Here is a 9,301-nt window from a genome sequence, read left to right on the forward strand (position 1 = left end):
ACAGTTTTTTTTACTTACCTCCCTTGAGTTGTGACGTCATCTGAGACAATCGATTACCGGAACCGATGTGCCGATCTCGAAACTGTCAACATGCATATTGATTTTGTTTTGAATAAACCACAGGTTTCAGTACGTACGGAAATACACACGGAGAAAAATATGCTATATTTCGTCTTATTTGGTAGCGTGGTTTATCTCCTAAATAATGACACATAATTGACGTCATTACCTATGAAATGATGATATCAACAATGTCGAGTAAATGTTATTATGTGAGGGGTCAAATATCATGTCATTTTTCACGAATGGATAAGTAATGTTTTCCTATTTAGGCCACCCTGGATTAATACGACTGGACATGTATGTAAATTATACTTTACATACGAAATTAACCGGGGATTTTTTTTATTAAAAAGGTATCTGTTACAACATACAGTGATATGAAAAATACTAAATGACAAAACAATGATTTATCTTTCATATAACTTGGATCTGTACATGTATGTGTCTTTCCGAATGAAGATTTAACTGAAATGAAGCAATCTAGCGTTTTCGAAACATTATGTACGGCTTTAACAAAATCATTATAACAAAACATTGTTATAACCTATATTAACAGACCATATACCATTATTTGCAAAAATTGTCATAACTATTCATCATCTTTCATCTTGTTGCAAATTTCAACATTGAACCAAAAATTACTAGGCTGTACCACAGGGATTTGAGATTTAGTCATATATGTACAGTTTATATCAATATATATATGTATATATATGTAGCCCCACGAGACGAGAGTGGCCAAACACCATTTTTAAACAATTCATGGTTCTAGATTAAAAACAATCATAAAAAGTATATTCTACAAAATACTAAACTTACGTATTATTGATGTATATATCTAGTACATGTACATTTTAGTAGACGAATTTTACCTTTGTTTTATCCAGGCCCCTAACTCGTCTCAAAATGGTCAATAGGCAATCTAATGTGTCCGAAATTGATATAAATTAATAATTCTCAGATCCATGTGGACTTTACGTATACATTCCTGTGATTGCACGTATACTACGTAAAATTTACTCAAAGGTGGACAGGTCTGTTACAATTTCCAAAACAATGATGCGCACGGTTAGATAATGCAATGAAGCGGACTTTATATCTGATATCTGTTAACGTTTTTTTATTTTTGATGTCATCAGCTGTGTTAGTTGAACGATTACATGTGTATCTTGTCCACAAGAACCCGTCGTGCATATTAGGTCATTGTGTCTAGTGTCTGCGTTTTGTTCCGTCTTTTTTAGGGTCGTGCGTGCAATTTTACTACTGTACATGACCCGAAATTTTGCCAAACAAATCTGTAAAACTCATTACAATTAAAAATTAAATTAAGCCTTTCTGTGGCTCTGTTCTGAAGGTTCAATTCTAAATAGGAAATTTAGAGGTGTGTAGTACATATATTTGGCGGGATAGGGGAATTGTTTGTTAGCGGTATGATAGGGCTTTAGATACGGTATGATAGGGGGTGGCGGGGTCTAATTTTATAGACAACGTTATACATGTACATGTAGTCTTGTTGTTGTTTGGGTCCATTTTCTTGTAAACTCATATTTCTTCTTGTTGATATAAACTTACAAAGTCTATGTTTAGAGCTTTATTTAAAGAAAAAAGTCAAGCGCAACCCTCTCGAACCTATGTTGACACCTATGTACACGATGTCAAATGGCTTTTGACTTATTAAACATAACAATTTTATAGCCAAGAATATTAGAATGAATAAACGATATTTTGTATTATATCAGGGTATGTTATACATTTTTTATTGAATATGTACCTATTTCTATTTCCTATTAATTAAACAAAACTAAATGTAGGTCTAACACGACAGTCTAATTATTTGTAATCGTCAAAATAGCACATCACTGCCGCATTGAATTTTTTGCCTTTTGTCACAGCTCTGTTTATCTTAGATGACGTCACAAATCTACGGCCACCTGGTAATATCAGGGTCGATAGGCGATGCAATCTTTATAGGAAAGAGTCGTTGTGGACTTCGTTTCAAGCATATTTTATTGAACATACGTCAAATACAACCTGTATGTTCTGTTGTAAACCATAAAGTGCATCACACAAAACAAATACCAATACGAAAATAGCATATTTGAAATTTGTTTTTATCCCCTTTAATGAAAATAACATATGAAATGAATACTTAATTTAAGATCCTCTTATGTGTATGAAGTCTTTCTGACAACGTTGTTAGACATTATTTGTTTTAACCGTGGTCAAGACGACTAGAAGAATGTTACAATGATTTATTTTGTCCTCGGTTCGACTGCTGCGCGTTAGCTTGGTGATTCCTATGTCAGAATATGAAGTGTCAGATACTGTTGAAAATAAACAATGGACGATATCAAATACATTTTACAGTTTGTTAACATTTAAAAATATAAATTTATCAATGTCAAAATGGACCCTCGTGGCTCAGAGAGACTTATTATATATGGACAGTTTTGCTACCATTAAGTTTATAAGACACCAATTACGTAAGCATACAATGTTCGACTAAACGCGCTGGCGACGTGGCGCTAAACACCGGGATGATTATCAATAGTTCAACCCCCAATTTAACAAGCATCGTTCTACAGCGTATTATCCCTTTAACGGTTAACTCAACACAGGAGGCCCCAACTCTTTTCGCGGTCCATTCCAAATATCGATACCCTACTCAACTTTATCCTTCGATATAACCACCAGAAAGAAACTTTAATCCTTAAATAACCTGATTTTAATAGTCAACCTTACCAATCAAAAGCCCGATGGAAACTGAATAATTTCACCATCCCCTTGATCACGTGACCGGGAAAGTCCCAGTTTACATAACGACGGCTGGAAAAATATAGCGGTACCGCTTCGTTACACATTTTTCAATTCCAGATATTTAGAAACAAATCCAATTTAAGAGATGGAAATCTAATGCAGTAAACTTGTTTATACATTATTATACATTTATTTCGTCCTAAAAATGATTTTGGTAGAAAACAATAAATATTATTGAGTTATTATAAATTTACAAGCAAAAAACATTGTTTAAAAAAAAAGTAGAATATTATGTTCTTAATGAAATCGTTCACATAATTCAGTTTCCATCCATGATTCTTTTTAAAGGGTTTACTTGAGGTGAACGGATGCAAGAACAAGTTGTTGATTTTTTTTTTATTTTTTTTTATTTTTTTCCCCTGGGATGGGGAAGCAATGGAGAGCATCCAAATGTTTGCAGGAAAAATAGCCCAACCTGCAGTCAGCAATTATATGCATTTGAGATTTAAAAAATTAATAATGATATTAGTTTGTTTTCAAAATTAATTCTGAGATAACCCCCATTTATGACATTGTGTTATCCAAGGAAGGTAACTATTTTTGCTCTGCTCTGTTTAATAGGATTCCACTGGCCAACTTTCTGTATAATATATAATATTACCAAACTAAAAAAAAAGATACACTGCACTCACCCGACAAGGTTTCGTTGAAGCATGTCCAGTACAAGCTAATAAAAAACTTTAATATACACTAGATTGTACATGTACATGAACACTCATGCGTGGAGATATGTAGACTAATTATTATTTCTATTCATTTCGAGAAACATCAAAATGATGAAACAAGCCCTTTACAGCTTTAAAAAGGACGCTTATTGTAGGGGTCGGTGAGCGCGTCAGAATACTGGTAGAGAGAAAGAATGGCTGTCCTCTACAGGGGAATGTCTCATAAGCGATTTTTGAAATACAAGTATACTTTTAACTTGTATTGTCAGCTTTAAAATTACGGATATATAAACTATACATAGAACGCTTCAAAGTACATTCGAATACATAATAAATCAAATTTTAACGAATTTAAATCCATTAGGTCTTGTTAAATCAAAAAGGAATTTTCGATGGCAAATGTAATACATTGGTTCGTCATTTTGGATCCACGTGGTACACTTTAAGGATCGAACCAGTTGTACCGGTTTGGTTCGGCTGTTACAGCGCGTTCCATTTCAGATACTACGGACCTGCACACGGAACGCACGGTCTTATAACGCTTTAAACTAGTATGTAGGACAAGTCCTGCACGACAGTAAATGATATAAACTGTATATGGTAATTAGTTATGGTTCCTTGTGGGTTGAAGGAATGTTGAGAAAGATCCGTGATTTGTCTGTAGCTAAGAGATAGCATTCTAGTAAGGTATAAACCAAATTGTGTGTGCGTACTCGTGGTTCAACTGTACCAACGAAAACACATTTCGTTATACAGCCCATGCATATGTATCCAGCAGTTCTACACATCGTGGTTAAAGTATGTAGTAGTGGAAAACTATCTTATATTTCAAAATAATCAAATAAGCTTTCTTCCACTTGCAGACATTGTACACTTTTCAGTAGAATTGGTTAGTTGTGACATTGAAAGTAAGTCAATGTCATTCATTTGAACAAATTTGGTAGCCCTACATCCAACATGATAATAGACAATTGTCAGTAGTATGGGCTTTACTGCTATTGAGAAGTCAGATGATCTAAACATTGAAGTCTTTAAGCGGCAATTCGTTTTCTTGACATATCCCCGTCGTCCCAGTTACTTCCCTTGCGTACGTTATATACACACAAGGGGTTGCCAGAGTATATGGGGTGTCTTATTCCCATTAACCACAAATAAATCCTGCTACAATGAAAACATTTTGTATCTAGATATCGGTTTAATGATACGTTCATAACGATAACATTTTGTTTTCCTTGTTTTCATACTAAATCTTGATTAGCTGAGTTTTTTCTTCATAAAAAATGAAGAACAAATCCGATAATGGCGCGAAATTCCAATGTTATCGTGACGTCACAATAGAGACATCGCGTTGCGTATTGATTAAAATAAATCCATGGAATTGTACATTATGCAGCATGCAAAGACGTATTAGATCATCTATTATTAACGGAGGATACCTAAAATATTGACAAACAGTTATTGATACAAATCAGAAATGCCATCCGTTACTTTTGTCTTTTATTGAAATAAAATGAATTATACATTATTTTTGATGACCATACTTGTTATGGCATATATTTTGCAGTGTTGGTGAGCTGTTTTCCTGCAGTACCAGAAGTTAACCATATTAGTTTTTAAATCAATTTATTAATAAACGTTGTGTACCATTCTATTCTACAAATAGATAGATAATATAAACGAAACATGCTGTTTATTAATTCGTACATATAAGATAAGATAGTGCTTAGTTTTTGACGATGCATTTCCATGCCATTCATCTGTATACGAGTCGACAATTATATTAAACATAATGTAGGGTTGGCTAGAACATCACTGATGCGGAATTGATTTGATTTTGTAGATACCCAGAAATCCTCTTGCTGATACATGCATTCATGTAAGTATATCACAAGTATATATCAATTTTATGTATCATCCCATAATGTGTATTGCAAAGAGAAATTCATTATCATTCTTTAAATTAACGATTGGGTTTCGCATTATCTAGTACACCCATTGTTACATCCCACTAGAAAAGATGACGCACTACTTCAAAATACGTAAAATAAAGTGCAGGTTCAACGAACTTTGAATTTATTTTTTTTTTCATTTGAGTTAATATTACACATTCAACGCACTTTAAAATCAAATATTCCACGTATGAAACAACGTTATCACTTCAGTACTGTAGGACACATTTGCTAAGATAAATGATACTTTTTACAAATGTATTTTATGCTACAGATGTCTGAGTACATGCCATTGTTATACTGTATAGCGCTATTTGTGGTAATACTTTTGTTTTTGTGCTATTAAACAATGGTTTGAAATATTATTACAATTAACCAGTTAACGTAATCTTTAGTCATATCGCACACATATGCGTATGGTATTTAGCAATTAACTTAAGGGCCGATACTGCTGCAGACAAGTCTGTCTCAAAAGAGGCCTAAAATGTACCTATCTTAAAACAAAGTACAACCTATCTTATATTGAATGGTTGCATATCAGAAATATGAAACTCAAGGTTGTACTAAATTAAAATGGGTATTCCTACATTTTCAATAGTACTACTAGAACGAGTTATGTTCAAAAGGGGTCAAATACCACTGGCCGTCCTGCTAAGCACTCAGCATAAAGGGTGTGGAACGACTGCTTTGCCTGTTAACAGTATTATGTGACCGAATGGAGTGTGCTTGTGCGGTCCGTTGTATGGCCAAAATAAAAGTTGCCCTGTAAAGGTGTATGACAGTGTTTCCTTTTTATCCAAAAAGGTATCAAAGTCGTTTTTTATAACCATGCAATGGAGGTGGAATTCTAACGCCGTCAACCTAGGCAATGACAACCTCGATAGTCTATATAACTGTCGTATTAGATTTATATTATCTGACTGCTTTATATGCAGTTACTGGACTGCAATATGGGAATGAGTACACAACTCACAACAGTACATGTTCGACTCTCTTTCGATGGGCAGAATTTCCGAAAAATGTTTTAAACACAATTTTAAAATTTGGTCGAAATACGCAGCGGATCATCACATGATACTCTTGATGTAAAGTCGTTAATATTAGATGGCGTACTCTCAGTACTTTCATACAAAGGCAACACATGGGGTAGACGAAAATAATCAAGTTGACTCATCCAGTGGTTTATCATCTTGAAATGTGTATGGTGAACCGATGATAACATGAATATATTTTGACACATCACATTTTATTGTATTCGCGTAGTGTCTTGCTTATCATGTTGCTCAAACAAAATTAAAAAGACACATTTGCTGTCAAAGACTTTCAAATGGTCAAAACATCCTTGGTAGAACGTTAACTATGTTTGTATTGGTATTGGCACCGAGCTTGTAGGGGTAGTGCATGTTAGATTAATTAGAGGTAATTCTTTAAAACTTCCGAGGAAATAAATTCTAATTATGTTTTCATAACATTGGTTGGTTTACATATATATCAGCTTTACAAGGTCTTTTTGATTTCTTGGTTTTATATTCCAACAATGGTTATTGCCATTTAAAGGCCTTATTTCGTTATTCACAATTATATAATCTTATTGCTGTATGAACTATCTACGTTTTCCCTCGTTTTATTTAGTGAGAAGCGACTCGAGCGATCGTTTTCAGTGTAAGTATAATTTTAACTTTTTTATTTGATAGACAGATAATTAAACACTATTTTATTTTCATAACATCACATGAAATCAACGTGCCTTTAAACCAGTCCTCAGATAATTGCTTTTATAAGAGTATACTACAGAGAAAGGAAGGAAATTAAAGTGACCTAGTATACAATATAATACTTATATATTTAGTTTTATCTTTTAACCTCTTCAATGACAGATTGGAGGAAGAAGGTGTCAGGTAAGTTACGTTCTACTAACCACATCGTTGACCTTTTACGTAAGGCGATAGCTTGATGAGATTTTGATTTTAATAGAATAAAACACATGGTCAATCTATGTTTTCAAGACTATGCAAAACATGAAATATGGATTATCACCTAGCTGCACTATCATGCACAGTCACATAACTGCTTCGTTTTGACACAAGGCTATTGAACGGCCAATAAGTCCACTAATATCATTTCAACGGCGTGATACATTAATGATTTCTCATAATGAAATCACAGAAGCCGAATTCTATCTTTCCATTTGACAAACACAAATTGTTATACCATTTTGTAAACGTCATATTAATAAATTATATGAATTTGTGATATTTGTATACACTTTCATGTGTACACAAAATGAATAATTTTTTAGAATAGCGATACTCAAATGTGTCAGGAATAATATGAAAGATGTTGATATGCTGAAATGATCAGTTTTACTACCTGTCTTACGTGAAAACTTTAAACATGTCTATTGACTTCACTTTTTATTTTTCAAAACGATCTGACCAAATGAAAATTAAAAAAAATACAATTCACTTTTTCCTTACTAGTATATGTCTTTGTTGTCATTTTTGGTAAGGAAATACTACATTTGAGAGAAGGTTTCGGTTGCTCAGTTGTCTTAATAAATGCGTTATATTTACTTTTTAATTTACAAGGGAAAAGACGACTGAATGGGAACGAATACTCCAGAACTTCAGGTTAGTACATAAACATATTAAGATTATCATAAAATAATAACGAAAAATCTAAAGATGTATTTTATATTTGATACCTGACATTTCTGGTGACTTATGAAACTCTGGAACACCAAATAGTATTCAAGAATAATTTGATAGCAACTTTCAAAAATGCCTAAAATACAAGACATTTTAAAGCAATGTTTTTACTAGTTACAATAATTGTAAACCAGTTGATATACTCAATTGAAAAATGAAGACAAAAAACGCAAGAATGAACTAAAATACGAAATTATTTCTTCATTATGTCATTAAACATTCAGTACTTAACTAGGAGGTAAATCTTACATCATAATAATTTTGTTATAATAATGAATGTGAAACCTGTATTAAGCAGACAATTGTGAGACTGACGTCGACACAATTGGCTGTTTAAGACAGACAGCAGAGTCTGCTTTAGTATGTAAACAAATGTCTCATTAATATTTGGAGATGGTAGCATTTTATAAAATTTTCCTTTTTTAAAGTAAATGTTCACTGCTTTCCGACTTTAAATATCATTTAATAAAGTTAATTATTTTCAAAACCTAACGATATCAAATCCACCTAGACTTAATTGCCTTTAACACATACATTGAAATTTGTACCATTGGATTACAGAAATCCTAACGGTTTTTAATTTGTAATCGTAAATTTATATTCAGGTCAAATTTGATGTGTTAAAATTTAAACTAACCCCGCGTCTTAATTTTCCTTGCGTCACAAAACAATCGCCTACAATTTAGAAGTAGATTTTATAGGCCTATGCATGTCGCAAAATTATAAGCTTTTAGTATGATAAGCAAAATATGCCAAAAATACCTGAGATGTAATATGAGGATTTCTACATGTATGTACAGTACTACGAGTCGTACATTACATTTGTTTGTATCTCCAAACTTGAACTGCATGCAGGGTAGATATATCGATCATTAGTTTCCTGACCTTCCCGAATTCATATTGTCGATAATGAAAATTAAGCCGGGTACTAATTAGTATAAGAAAAAACAACACCAACGATAATTTGATCAATCTTGGAATATTATAATTATTTATGTTGACATATCATCGGTCCTCGCTGATACATTTATACATATGAGGACCCTGTCCATCTTCGGCATAAACACCGAATTGTTACATCTAAACCCACGTGTCCTTC

This window comes from Argopecten irradians, chromosome 9 (assembly GCF_041381155.1).
Source record: "Argopecten irradians isolate NY chromosome 9, Ai_NY, whole genome shotgun sequence".
Lineage (NCBI taxonomy): Eukaryota > Metazoa > Mollusca > Bivalvia > Pectinida > Pectinidae > Argopecten > Argopecten irradians.